Source organism: Conger conger, chromosome 10, assembly GCF_963514075.1.
Source record: "Conger conger chromosome 10, fConCon1.1, whole genome shotgun sequence".
NCBI lineage: Eukaryota > Metazoa > Chordata > Actinopteri > Anguilliformes > Congridae > Conger > Conger conger.
Genome location: NC_083769.1, coordinates 23,552,007 through 23,567,711, shown reverse-complemented (window position 1 = coordinate 23,567,711; position 15,705 = coordinate 23,552,007). Strand labels below are relative to the sequence as shown.

At 40.0% G+C, this 15,705-nt stretch overlaps 1 protein-coding gene across 13 annotated transcripts in view; it reads right to left on the bottom strand.

The window, feature by feature from the left end:
* Positions 1–7,075, bottom strand: part of huwe1 (HECT, UBA and WWE domain containing E3 ubiquitin protein ligase 1) — a 62,938-nt gene extending 55,863 nt beyond the window's left edge. For 12 of the 13 annotated variants that reach the window (XM_061256677.1, XM_061256666.1, XM_061256680.1 and 9 more), the window contains exon 1: positions 7,025–7,075. The gene's annotated coding sequence lies outside the window, so the exon portion shown is untranslated. Of the gene's footprint in view, positions 1–6,367; positions 6,503–7,024 lie in introns of those variants that run through there. The other variant, XM_061256668.1, reaches the window with a different exon arrangement.
* Between the last annotated feature and the right edge of the window lie 8,630 nt (positions 7,076–15,705).

Genomic DNA, 15,705 nt, shown 5'->3' with positions numbered 1-15,705 from the left:
AAAAATATCTTCTCTTGCATGATAAAAAAAAGTTAATGCATATTATCATACCAATCCCTTGGCTGAGGGGAAAGGCCAACACACATATATATTGTTAAGCCAGATAAAATGTGACAAATAACTATGGTTATGGATGACAAACAAAAAGACAGGTATTTTGGGGAGACTATATGCTTTCAAAAATCTCTAATGCAGAAAGTTTAATACCCACGTAATGTAGGAGGCTTGGATGAACATAAAAACTTTGTAAAATATTTATATCTTCATCTTGATTTTCATGAGCAGATAGCAGTGTTATGGATGTGACACCATTGCGATATGGATGTGACATGTATGAAATGCACATTGTTTGACGATCTACTTCCCAATCAAATTTTATCATAACACATTTGTCGTCATCTGAAATGGTTCTGAATTCCATTACTGTGGAATTGCCCAGAATGAAATTGATGTTTATAGCTCACTAACTTGTGCATTAAAAGACACAGAACCTGTGTTGAGATGTGGATGTAGAACAGGAGGAGCGACACTGGTAGGGGAAAAAACAGATCGCTGAGGGAGGTGTCTCTTATGTGCCAATCACACCTTCAGAAACAAACACGGACATAAAAGCAAACAAGTCTGTGCAGTTTATGGCCACTCACCCCAGGTCAGTCTCACCAACAGTATGTAATGTAATGAACAATAGAGTCCTTAGGGTGGTAAGGGTGATCTAGGGCCCTTAGTATAAAGAAGCCTTACTGAGCCATACATCAATCAATGCTCTCAACGAACACACTTTATATTATTATTATTATTATTTTTATTTATTTTACAGCATCCCTGTTGTGCAAGTGCCCAAGGTCATATTGTTGCCTTGGGCACTTGCAATAGGCTGTTTTGCAATTCTCAAATCAAAATTGCATGCCACTAAAGAAACCTAATATGTTGTGTACAGACAAGCATTCCTAAACACATATAGCTTTAAAAAATTGTAATCACTGACTGAAATACAGGGGCCTTTTCAAAATGAATGGGGGCAATTTAGATAATATATCAGTTGTGAACATGCATATTATGCATACTGTAGAAGTGGTGTTGTAGTAGTGACCTACTAGCCTCATGCATGGACAATTCTTTATTTTACCAGCATTTACCAACCTTTTTTCTTCCGCAGCACACTTTCCAAATTTACTCTCAAAAGCTAGACATACTTTGACAAAATGTTAACAGTAGGCCTGAATGTTGTTTGGGGGGTTTGAATAGTGCAATAGTGCATTTTAATTACATTTAACTTGGCATTCTACCCCCAGGAGAAAATGTTAGCAGTTAACTGCCTCAAAGTGGCAGACTTTGAGAGGACAATTAAGAGGCGAGATTCATGAAGAATTCTGCGCATTTGTAAACAAACCAATGATAAACTCCAAGCTAAACTCCATTTCAAGCATCCACGCTTGAGCAAGAATATAAATTTAGAATACATTTAATCAACATGACGTTACGTTTCACAATCGGGATACAACAGTAGCCTAAACATGTTTAGCTAACTTTAGTCATTTTGGCAGACTATTGTAACTATTTTGTTCATATCAATGTAAATGTATAGAGTTACCTCGGGGAATAGGCTGCAGTATGAAACTTGGCTAACTGCTAAAAATTAATATTGCAGTGCCAATATCCCCAGTATCACTCCCTCATGTAATCAACCTTCACATTTGGGATAGCCTACAGATCGCTTTTTTAACATGATGTTGGACATTCTTCGAAAATGTATCCAAAAATACTTTGTTCTTTAAGAGTCCATCCTTAACTTTTCAGTTTTGGTGGCAAAACTTTGGCAACATCACAATCACCATGCAAGTACCAGTGCGTGTATATCTCATTGGAATACTTGGCTGGACCGTCACAACCAATACCATAGAGACGAGCACAGAATGCTACAGAATTATTGCTACAAAAATGCCATTGAGAGAAGGTAACAAATATGGCATTTTAATCTGAAAAACTTAAGGAAAATACATTTAACTTCCTAAAATTTATATGAATTTGTATACATTTGAATATCATTCGCATACATATGGACACTCACTGAGCATTTATTAGGTTGACCTCTACATCAAGCTTGTTAATGCAAATATTTAATCAGCCAATCATGCGGCAGAAACTAAATGCATAAAATAACCATAAATTACAACAGTGGCACGCAGAAGAGCATCTCTGAACACACAACGCGTCCAACGTCTTAAGTGGATAGGCTATAGACCAATAAGACCAAAAAGTCAAAATGTATAACACTACTGATGCTTTGATCAAGATATTTTTCACAAACCGGTCCAGAAAGCAATCTACTGAGCAGTGTGGAAACTTTGTGTGTCCAGCACTTTCATACAGCTTATGCAGAGGGACGGGCAGTTTAAAACTATGAAGTATTTTTTGACAATCACGCTTAGTACCTTTTGTTGACTTGATTAAATTAATTTCAAACCTTTTGTAGTAAAATTACTGAAAAAATGTAATGAAAATAAATTACCTTTCGAAACCATGGATGGAACGCAATTCGTTATTTGTTACACTGTAGTATTACTTGTCCACCACAAGATGGTGATGAAGCTATTATAACCTAGAACTATCAATAAAACAGTTGGCTTTAGTCATTAGCAGATAACGAGTTTCGGGCACATCTAGCAAGTACCAGTAAGTAATTTGTCATTTTTAAATATGTATTTAGTTTAGTCATGAAATTGCTGGGCTATGCTGCACTAGTGCGATATCGTTCTGTTTGGTTTCAGTGCAAGGTTATAAAGCTTACAATTTGCACAGTAAATTGGCTAAGAAACAATCTTGCTTCTTTCATTCATTAGACAGTGCAGAATTATCATACACAGACTGGCTCATAGAACCAATATGTACTGTACACTGCCAGATCTAACCAATTATAAATTAACGTATCGACGTATTAACCGGGTTACGAGCCAAGCCCAGACTTGCTTAGCTTCAGCCATTCAGCAGGAATAGGGTGCATGGCTGCTGTTTTTCCATATAAAGCCTAGCTTAAGTGTATTCATTTTACCAACGTCAGGCGTCAAGTAAGCGTCCCCCGCCCAACGAAAATGGAGGCAGCGACACGGCATCATTGGTGGGGGATATTTCTACCATTTGGTAGTTAATCTTTGTTTTAGTGGTGATCAAAACCCAGTAATGACTTGTCATCAGCCTTTTGGGAGAGCACTTCTAGGAGTGGGTTCATGGAAGAAACTGCACAGCTACGGTAATCCCACCAGTCCAAAAACAGAGCTTTGTCATTACTTCTACAACAAATCATTCAATGTGAAAGCATTTGCTTATGGGCAGAGGTATCTGTTGTGATCATGACAAATGGCAAAAGCCCAGGAATTTCCTGAACCACCACAAATGTTTCCAAGCTGCTGTTCATGAAAAGACCAGCCCTTTTGATAGGCATGTAAATGATGCCAGTATTTCATTATTAATCACAGCCTAAACTATGAGAAACGGAGTGACATCTTACTTTTAAGGCAGCAGTCTAGTATAGTGGTTAAAGAACTGGGCGTGTAACTCAAAGGTTGTGGGTTTGACTCAGCAGGGATTCTGCCACCATACCCTTGAGCCAGGTGTTTAATCAGAACTGCTAAAGTAAAAATATCCTGCTGCATAAATGGATTGTATGTAGAAATGCATTTTGTGGTTAAAAATGCATTCCAAATACATTAGCATGCCTGTCTGGATTCTAACAGTTCAAACAGGAGCCAAATGCCAAAATGTACCGCTTAGTCACAGAAGATGCAGGTAAACCTGTACTAGGACTACTCTTACAGGACCTGTGAAGCCCAGGCCTAGGCTATAAAGGGCTATGATCATCTGCTTCAGGGCTGATGTGGCTCCAAATATCTTATTACTGTAATGTAAATGTTATGTAGAATATTTAGAAAAGCTACAAAAACAGACATTTTATCTCATGAAAATCCACTTAAGAGACTTTTTTTTAAACTACAGAATGTTTATGCAGGGTCATACTGAGATCACAATTTTAAGGTGCTTTCCAATTCCAACTAATGGCTTGTTTGCTTTGGTCCAAATCAGAGTTAAGTTGCTACTTTGTTGCATCTTTCCCATTGGGTACGGTTATGTAACATACGACAATTTGTACATTTTCCAACATAACATTTCCAGCTAAGTGTGTGCTCTCTATAATTGCAGGTCGTTCATTTACAGAGAGAAATGTGGCGGGGTCGGGGCTGCTGGGGGGCTCATCCCGTGAAGGTACGGCTCTAAGGCATGGACGGGCCCCCATAGTCCAGGATCACATTCAGACCACACCAGTTAGTCCAGTCACTCAGGGTCAGGGAAGGTTCAGCCAGAATTCACATCTCACTGCTCTCTTCCACAGTTTTCAGTACTGCTAATTACTGCTTACTGAAAACCTAAAATAATGCAATTCACTTCAAAAATGTATTGAGATAATGACAGTACAAGGTTTTGATGGACACTCACAAGGTTACCCACTGGTATTTTCAGAAGTGTGAAAACAAACCAAAAATGTACAACTTCTTTCAGTAAGTTCAAGTTGATATTACTGCGGAATAGCCCATATGCTGACAGCAGTGTTCCATTCCATTCAGCCACAACACAAAAATGTTTCCCATTTATTTACTTCAGCTTTCACTGTGAGAGATCAAGACTCACCCTTTCGTGAATGGCGCCAAAGTGAAATCTCTCACCCATGAGAAGCATAAGAAAACATGGTCAAACATTTGGGGAGGATAGTACAGTCGTAGGGATCAATCCTGATTCAAGAACATGGAATCGCATGTAAGACCAGAACAAAAGACCAAACAAAGTTTCATACCCTGAGATGCCAGCAAGTGGATATTATTCCACAGATTCTATCTAGATTTTAAGCGAGAAGATTATTTTTAAGTCTAAAGACCTCCTCCCTGCCCTTCTGTAGCAAGCTGATGGTGTAGGGAAGGGGTTTTAAGTTCCACTGACTTTTCTTCATTTGCAAATCTGGCCTCACCCACAGAGAGAACACTTCCTGAATCTCTGTCCCCCCAGCAGCGGTCTCCTCCAGAGGCGAGTACCCAAATAGGCAAAATGTCACACTGCTGGCCTGCAAAGCTCTGGACAGCACAGAACAAGCACTGAGTGAGACCAGCATGTCTGCTGAGGCCGCTGAGCCTACAGGAGACTCCACACTCCCAACTCAGCATCACAGGGCACCCCAAACTGTCGGGCAAGTTGTGAAGGTGGTTGAGGTGATCCAAGAGTAAGAGGAAAAACACAGTGTAGTACACGCCTGTGTTACCCTGGCATAGAAATTAAATTAAGAGCCGACCTGGCCAGTGAACGTGAAGTTGCTAGCATAAAAACTTTCATTCCCCCCCCCTACATTTTAGGTGGGTAAGAAGAATTACGACTGGAGGAGGGGAGCATTCGCTGCCCTTAGTTACACACCTGAAAAATAAATACCATTAAATTAAAATACTGCCATACATTTTTTTTCCACAGCAAAACTCTTTGTGGGATGCAAACTTGTTTGAACAGGTTGGAGTGAGAACCTTCCCATGGGGGGGCGAAAAATTACTTGTGCCCGTGTAGTTAATGACAGTGTTCTGAAAAAACAGATAGTGCACAATATCGATTATATCAAAAGTCTCAATACATATTCTCGAATTCTCAAAACCCACACCATTGCGAAATACAGTATGCCAAACTAGTCTCCATTGCTACACCACTTATTCCCAAAACTGCAAAGGGACTAATGACAAAGGATCGTAACTTCCCCCAATCCCAAATCTGAATACAAATGTAAATCAAGCTGTACGTTGAGATAACTTAATTTGGCCATCTAGCTAGTGTAGCAAAAGAATGCAAGCAAGCTATACTGTCATAGATGCCAAGCTAAAAAATGAGCGGACAAACTCGTTACAGAATCTTCTGGAACGTTAGCTAATGTTAGCGAAAACCAAAACCAATATATTTTAATATTAACAATTGCTACAATTATGCGAGATGAACAATAACGTTAAGGGTTTGGGACGAACACATAAGGTTTAACCTTTGCCAACAAGGTAGCCATAGAGGAATGTTGTCCGCTAGCTACAGAACTAACTAGCCTAGCAAAGATAGCGTTAGCTGTGTTTATAGAAAAAAGAAACAATTATTATCTAAAATCATTAGAACATTAAAACTATACGATGATTAATTCAATTCATATATTCGCAATGGCTTGGAAAGGTTTTCGTTTATTCCGGAAATTATTTAGCCTATTAGCCAGCTAGCTAGCGTTAGTCTATTTATTTCAAGCTATTTTTAAAGCTAGCCACGAACTAGTAAAATGGGTTGGTCGTTAGCTAGCTAGAATAGCTACCTCCGTGAGCTTCTTCTGTTGGTCTCCAGCTTATTCTCTCGTTTTAAGTTGTTCTTTCAATGCTAGCTAACTTGTTATTGCTAACTGGCTACCCAGTTAGCTATATGCTATAGCTAATTAGCTTCTTTCGGTTCACCAGTTACGCACACCTTTCTGTCAAAACGGAACCTGTCATCCATCATTCGCCAAGTCATCTATCAGGTTTTTTTTTCCATCTGCAATCTCGCTTTCATGTTCAATCTCTCTTTACGACACAATCTCCCTCCGTTTTCGGTTATTTTACTAACTCGACAGTAGCAAGCCACCTAACAGCAAGTATGAATCTAAAAGAAACTCTCATACATAGCACCGCCTCCCGCACTATTTGCTAGCTAGCTAGCTAGCTACTGCATTCTATTTCTAAACGCGCTACCGTTAGCTAGCTTGCTAATGTTAGCACTGGCTAGTTTACAGTCGGACCGCAAATTAAAAATGGCGGTTCCCACAGTATTTCGCCCAGACATTACCCGCAAAAAAACGGAATTTTCGCTTTTCCGTTCGCCCCCCGTTACTCGGCTTTTAGCCCACTGCCTACCCAAATTTCTTGTGTCCTTGAACCCTTTCCCACTTTTTTCACGTGGCGGGTTAGTTACAGAATAATACATCTTTATTACTTACCTGGGGCTGCGGCTTAATTTGCCTCCGCCATCTTACACTAGCGAACATGAGACACAAGCCTCGCGAGAGCACGCGGGTCCTCCCATATCATCGAAATCACGAGATGCGTCCGAATCGTTTCGTCTCGTCCCCTATCCCCTTAATGGAGTGTGCACTTCTCGTGGCGTTTTGCCAATGCCAGTTGAATTGGAAGTGGGGACTGATTTATTGTGGCTTCAGTGCTGAACTATTTCATAGATTTTTATGTAGTGTAAAACGTTGCCTGATGTTGTGTAAATATGGTACCTGCTATGAAGTGAAACCTATGACCTGAAACCCGTTATTAAGAAAAGCACATGCCTAATTCAGCTGTAGCTTTCTGTGTCATGACTCCGAGAGCAATGTTGTATTTCAAGGTTGGAATTGTAGTCACAAGGACCGCAGAGGCTGATAGCTATAATCATCCTTATTTGAAAACAGCATGGAGATTGCCACTGTTTTAAACTGGTTGTGCGGTTAACACTATTGAGAAATATACAATATTTTGCAAAACAAAATGCCAATTTTGGTACAGTTCAATTAACCCTCGCAAGTTAGTCTGTTTTTATATAATTATTACCTTGAAATAATAGGAGATATAAATTGTAATTGATTAATCAATTAAGAGCATTTTTTCATCAGAAAAACTTTGCAGGTTTACAAATGACCAAAGAATTATATGTTCATTGCAACAGAGCCGCAAATCAAATCCGGACTGTGTAATTGTGCAAATAGTGCAATTGGCGACTGCGTCACTCAGAGTATGGAAGGGTTCGGTTGAGTCAGTTTGCGTTCCACTTTTTATTGCTCTCTAGCGACCCCCGCTGGTCAATTGGGTGCCTATGGACTGCATGCTAAAGCCACATATGAAAGGTCTTCCTCCGCCTCTGCTCTGTGCAAGCTTAGCTGAAGTCTCCAGTGTGAAAAGAAGCAGCTTGTGACACCGCGTGACACCGAGTGCCGCAGATGATTACACTCTCCTGAGTGCTCATAATTGCACATCGTAAATTCGGGTGGAAATTGGATATGTACATCCCCATGTTGGAGGCTAAATTTATTGAATTTATATATAATATCAGCTGGGGAAAAAAAACAACAACATATAATTGAAATGTGCCTCTACACCTTGCTGGTTTAAAAAAAAATTAAAAAATAAAATCCCACAGATTATCTATAATGCATATGTCCTCCTAAGAACAGTACACATCATACTATCTCACAACGCAATAACAGTGCTTTGCTTTTGTTGTGTAAATGCTTCTATGACTTTCTTTGCTTTCACACTAAATTCATACTAAAAGAAGAACACAATAACCTGACCTCCCGGGCAAGCGCAGTGCTTGGCACTGGCACGGAATGACAGACAAAAGCAGCTTTACTGCTTCCTGCAGATAATCATCGATAGGTCGAACATGATTTTTCAATTGGTGATGTGCACATTTCAGAACATATCGATTACTAAGCACATATCGAATACAAAAAATGTTTTTCTTTCTGCTGAAATCAAAATGAGTAAAATTCTTAATATGGGATGTTTTCACCTGGCAGTTTCACATTTCCATCAGAAGGAACTCCTATAGGAGGCACAGTAGGAGATGCAGTAAAGAGTACAGTACACCATAAGTGGACCATCAGAAGGGTACTCACTGGGGACCAGAGGTGCCAACTGCCTGTTCAGCCTTTTGTAAAGCACTGCAACATAGGGGTAGAACTTATAATAATGGACAAGCTACATCAACCAATAATACAGCACAATATTACAGCTAATGATAAATTATGATAAATTATGTAGTCATGAAGAATGAGGCTAGTATATACAGCTGTATATGCAACAGAAGGTAGGTATACTATAGCTGTATATGCAACAGAAGGTAGGTATACTATAGCTGTATATGCAACAGAAGGTAGGTATACTATAGCTGTATATGCAACAGAAGGTAGGTATACTATAGCTGTATAGGCAACAGAAGGTAGGTATACTATCGCTGTATAGGCTACAGAAGGTAGGTATACTATAGCTGTATAGGCTACAGAAGGTAGGTATACTATAGCTGTATATGCAACAGAAGGTAGGTATACTATAGCTGTATAGGCTACAGAAGGTAGGTATACTATAGCTGTATAGGCAACAGAAGGTAGGTATACTATAGCTGTATAGGCTACAGAAGGTCGGTATACTATAGCTGTATAGGCTACAGAAGGTAGGTATACTATAGCTGTATAGGCTACAGAAGGTAGGTATACTATAGCTGTATAGGCTACTATGGTTTCAAATAATCAAGGTGCATACTATAGTTGATAATAATGAATGTATTATTATTACACTCTTTGCTCACACATTGGAGGGGCTCTGTAGCTGTTATTTTTCTGCCAGCCTGACCAGCACAGACTCCTGTCCGGTAACATGAGTGAGGTTCCAAGACAGGAAGGGCCATTGCTGACCTGAGATGCTACACCACACTTATCACCATAGGGCACTTATTCCTCTGGCTTTATCTCCACCTGTCTCTTTCAGCCTACATTGCTTTTGCCCGATCACATGACGCACAGACACTCCCAAACAGGTTCTGCCTCTCCAGGCATTTATTTGGGGTGAGATAACAGCACTGAGATGGGAGAGCCCTGGCTTCTCTTCAGATGCACCAAGAGGTGCCAGCCACCTCAGCTGCACAGCGAACCACTGTTCACTCCAGAATCAGAGCCTTGAGGCATGCAGTGCTATTAAGATAATAAATTACAGTCCATGCAGTTCATAACACAAGTTTAACACAAGTCCATTCAACTATGCATATCATCTGTAGTTGTTTCTTTGCTTCTTACCTACAGTTTAAACTGTTTTTGATACAAAACCATGGTCCTTTTTTCTAACCTTGCGGAAAGCACATATATGTACATAAAGAATATGAAGTGCTTTTCAGAAGGTTTTTATCCTACCAAGATTGGGCAGTGCTCCAAATCAGCAACTGGATGAGAAGGGCAAGTTTTTAAGCATCATAAATGTGTGGCATTTATTCAAATAAGATAAGATATACTTTATTGAACCCCATGGGATGATTTGTCCTCTGTCTTCTGTCGGACATTTCATACACAGGGCAGTTCACATGGTTCACATTCGGCAAAACAGTGAAAGCACAATGAAACATACAAAAAAAACAGCAATACAATATAAATATATATAAATGGAATAAAAGAAAAGATAAAAGCAGCATGGATGGAAGGGGGTGTGTAAAAACAACAGGACAGCAACATCCTAGTTACTTAGCAGCAGTGTGCAGTGTGCAGCCACAGTGCAGCGTCTGGGGACCAAATTCAGTTCTGAGGCCAGTGCCTTGGTCAAGGGCAACGGCAGGAGCACACTTATGTTGTCTTGCTGAAGCGGAAAATATTTCAACGCATTACAATTTGAAGGTGAAACAACACAAGATGCAGAAAGGTTCAAGGGATACTGAATACTACCTGAAGGCATTGGTATTAGTTTTTTTGTTGTTGTTTTTTTTAAAATAAATTTTTATCTGATTTTTTCCCTTTTTTCTCCCAATTTGGTAGCCAATTGGACCCCATCTGATTCAATTAGAGCTAGTATTAGATACACCGCCCACACCCCGTCCCTCGGCGGCCAACGGGAGAGCGACACGCCTTCTTCAAGCCGTCTCGCCTACCAAGTTGTAACCGTGATTCCGAGGGGCCCGAGGTGCTTGTTATTGTGCAGCGATCTACTAACCCTGCCAAGTCCCTCCCCATGGAGCAGCGAGCCAATTGTTGCTGCTCCACGTGAGCCGGCCAAACTTGGCTTTTTGGCAGGACCGAGAATCGAAGGTGTGCAACTGCAGTGAACTGCAACCGCAAGTCTGCTGCGTCTTAGCCTGGCATTGGTATTTGTTAATGTTTATAATTATAGTCTGGCTTATTTAGTCTGGCTGATGTATAGTTCACTTATCAGATCCCATACACCAGCCAGATACCTCCGTTCCACTACTTCAGGACGCCTGACACCTCCCCCTCACCGCAACTTCACTTCTCGGTCACGACTGCCGTCTGTTCTGGCCCCACGGTGGAATGACCTCCCTGTGGATGTCAGAACGGCAGAGTCTCTGACCACTTTCAAGCACAGACTCATCTCTTCAGGCTGCACCTTTCCCTCCCTACCTCACCGCCATGATTAGCCTTGTCCATGCCATAGATTGTAATGGCACTTATACATAGTTAGTTAGATAAGAGCATCTGTAGTGTAAGGTAATCTAATGTTATTCATTCATATTCATCCATTAATTTAAAAGGGACACAGAATATTGACAAGTGCCAGGGCACCATCCAATGCAGCAGCCAATGCATTGTACATGCTCATTGGTCAAGCTAATTCCCAACATTAGTCCCTTGCTGGGCATTGCTAGAGCGAGCACCTTAGAAGAAGAAACAATTATACAATATTACATAAGTAAAATCAAAACACAGGGGCAGATTAATTCATTTCATATTTTCTCTATGGCTGTTTTCATAGCATTTAGTGCAAGGTAAGAACTTTCAAGCCAGAGCGACCTATTATTCAGACAACCTATTACTTTACAAACTGGTCTGCGTGGTCAACGTACACAGACAACACTACTATACCTTTAATATACACATACTGAGCACTTTATTAGACTTATTTTTTTTACTTAAAGTCTTGGGGCATACTTCAACAAACATGCATAACCCCAATCATCATAGAATCCTGCTTATTCTCAGAAATGGTTATTTTATTGAACACACCGGCTTGGAGAGCAAACCGGCCGTCCCTCTGCATAAGCCGTGTGAAAGTGGTAGAGGCACAAAGTTTCCACTGTATATTGGTTTCTGGATCGGCTGATACTGTTCGAATGGAATCGGTATCGGCGCCTGGATCGGAGCATCACTAATATTATACATACTGAACTCGACAATATACATTCAGTGAGAATTTTATTAGGTATTTATATCACTTATTCTACTTCTATAGCGTATCTACTGAGAGGTTTGACGCATTGTGTGTTCAGAGAAGCTGTTCTGTTATACCACTATAGTACTGTGTGGTTATTTGCGTTACTGTCACCTTCCTGTCAGCTTTGATCAGTCTGGCCCTTCTCTTCTGACCTCTCTCATTAATAACGCATTTATGCCCGCAGAACTGCTGCTCATTAGATGTTTTTTGTTTTTCTCAACATTCCCTGCAAACTCTAAAGACTGTTGTGTGTGAAAATCCCAGGAGATCAGCCGTTTCTGAGATACTCTAACCACCCTGTCTGGCACATTTAGCTGCTTCCACACAATTGGCTGATTAAATATTTGCATTAACAAGCTGGTGTATAGGTCTACGTCAGGTGTTCACTGAGTGTATAAACTTAGCAGTAAAGGCTCAAGCACTGGTCTTTGTGGGATTCCCATTGTGTGAACACAGCATTCTGACCTGACATTACTAATGGTCGCAATTCAGGTTCGGTTTCTAAGGAATGATTCAAAACATGATGTAGCCTGGAATTATATTTGGACAATTTAGACAGTAGAATGGTATGAGTCATCTGTATCAAATGCTTTCTTGGGTTGAAAGATGACTGTACCTGCATGCTCTAGTGGGTACAGTTGCCTAATTCCGTTGACTATTTCAGTTTGAAGCCAAATTGATTTGGGTGAAGTAGAGAATTTGCATCCAGGTACGTCACTATAGTTATTGTGCCACCTTTTTCTTGAACCTGGGAAAACGTTGGGGGAATGGAGATAAGTCCATAATTTGCCTGACCTGATTTGTGAATAGGAGTGATGAGGGCTCTTCCCTGTTATGATGGACAGATTAATGTGACAGGTTAAAGGTTCTGCTTGTGCAGACTAGTTTCTTCAGGAAGTCAGTGTTTAATTAAAAAATATATCATAGCATGAGAGTAACACAGGTTGATCACAAGTTGATCACGTGTCATTATCAGTAACCTTGAAACCTGGAAACAGCTCAGAACCTGGGGATATGGGATCCCATTTACTGGTTTCCAATGTTTGGCAAGATCTTCAACTGAATCAATAAATCAAACAAAAAAACATCATTTTGTGATTTGTGTACCGTCATTGGTTAGTGTTCTTAATCATAGGTTTGATTCAGTACATTTCTGTTTCATAGACTTAGAATATACAAACAATTACTATATGTTTCCTGCTTTCAGAACTCTTTCCTTTGCTTCTGAACAGAAATTGTGAAATACTCGGCTTTTGAGATTACTATTGCTTACACCACCTTGGTAGAGGTTAGGAAATCAGCGTTGGTTCTTGACTTCAGATAGATTATTTTTCATGAGCTGCCAAATTTCTTTAGCAAATGGTCATTTGTTTTTCCTGGATTTATCAGACCACCCTAGCCATGGTGCTTCCCACAGCTGACATTTAAAATGTTGCCTTGTGTTACAAGCAAGTGGTTTACAGATGTAACCCTCGAATCCACATACCACTGGTTACAAATGAAATTAATTCCAAATATCAATGCTCTAAATAGAGTCTGAAGGAAAATTATAGGAGAGTGGACAGACCTGCCCTACTTTTGTATTGTTTATTCTATTCAGACAGGGCTGTGGCAGGGATCAAACTCTGGTTTGCACAGAAGGGATATGGATCAAGAGACAGCCGCCCTCTAGACTGCACCACACATCTGGACCTGCAGCTGGACAGTCACTATTTCTAATGCATGTAAAGAATAAATGCTGTATTTTCACACTGCCAAGACTATATCCATAGTTGGCTATATTCGACCCCGAGGCCACCAGTTAAATAGCCCTGCCATACACCTTACTCAGGCCTTGAGGTGAGCACATCTAATGGTTTTGTTGCTGTGCAAACAGACTGCAGTTCCTTGAGCAGGAACAGACATCATGGCCAGCACTGGTCTCCCTACCGTCAGTCTGAGGAGCCTGGACGTACAGTAATGACGCATTATTTGCTCATCGAGACAAGGAAGCCACGGACAAGCCGAGACGCAGGCCTGCCAGGAAGCCAGCAGAAAGGTAATCTCACTTACTCCATAATACAGCTCCATTAATATTTCTGTGGAAACTTATCTGCTCAAGCAGAACAATCAATTTCTTCAAAACGCATTACATTTTGTTTGTTTTCGTTAGCAGTCAGCTCAGCGACATTCACAGAACTGGTTTTTGTGTGCAGGAGGGCGGTGTAGGTAAACACACACTATAAGAATCAAAACCGATGTTCATGGCAATATTTTGGCTCATACATAGTGCTCGCTATGCCTACATGGAATTAATATGGTATGACTGTCATGGGACAAGGTGATCTGTGGTCAGGTATTCCTCCTCACTTGAGCACAGTTGGCCAAAATGGGATTCACTGGCTGAAGTGAGAGAACTACTGAGCTGTCTGTGGTTCAGGGTGAGGGGGTCGTAGTTTTTCCATCAATGCATGGAAAATGCAAAACAACAAGACAGGCCACACTCAAACCAAAACTGGGTTTCTAAAAAATACCATTTTATTGAGTTCATTTGAAAATCCATTTAAGTTCTGTTTTTTATACTTTTGTTTTTTATGAAAGTAAGCCAGGAAATTGAGAGGTTGTTTGAGTTTGCATACCACATGTAAAAATGCAGGCGACTTTAACCTGGTTTGGGGCTTATTGTTTTGACGGTAAATAATATATTTTACCACCGTTTCTTTAGTGAAATTTGTACCTAATTTTGTTTGAGATACAAAATAAACCCTGAGAGGAACTGCAAATGTACAGTAAAGTCCATTTCTGAAAACAAAACCTTGAAGACATCACACTAACTGGACATATATGACAAGAAGGTATTACAAAAGGATGGTGAGGACAATATTCACACAGAGAGGAGTATGGAGTGTGTGAGGAAGCCGCACGTGAACACTTCACAAACATGCCTCACAACGAAGTATGTATTATCTGTGAAAACTGACAAAACTGTTCACATTTCAATATTCACTTTCAAGAAATAATGATTTCAATTCTGTTCGATGAGAAGTGTCTCAATTTTAGCAAAAAAAAATAAAACTTATGGGTGGGTTCCACCTCATGGATTAGCCACGATTCAGGACTAAATCGCAAATGCTCAAATGAGCCACCTGTGACTCGGTCTGAAGGTGAGATTTGGTCCGACAACAAGGCGAATCAGCTTTGGTGAAATGCTAGCGTGGGAATGCTAGGCATTTGCATTCTAGGGATATAACCAAAAATATATTAACCAAACCTTCTTGTTTCCAAATATGTACAATAATTAAGAATGGTTTAACTGTTGTCGGCACTGGGTGTGCCTGATGTAGCTTTGCTCTCTCGACACCCCTTAAACAAACGTTCTCAAGGACATGGTGGGATTCAATGTGGGATTCAATGCACAGTGAAGTACAAACTAACACATGACAATGAAACAATTTATCCCTAATTTAAAAAAAGCAAAAGTTATATTTCAATTCAACTCTTCCTTCGCATCCCCAAAGAAAGCATTAAAAAAAGTTAACAAAATGCGTTCACAAAGAAGGAATTATTCATATCAACATTCAAAATAATATTACACACAACAGAGAACTGAAAAATAACATGAATATTTCATAGGTAAATATTAACGTCATCATTACAATAATAATAATAATAATAATAATTATAATTATAATAAACCATACAGACATCAAACCAACTAAAGGCTGAA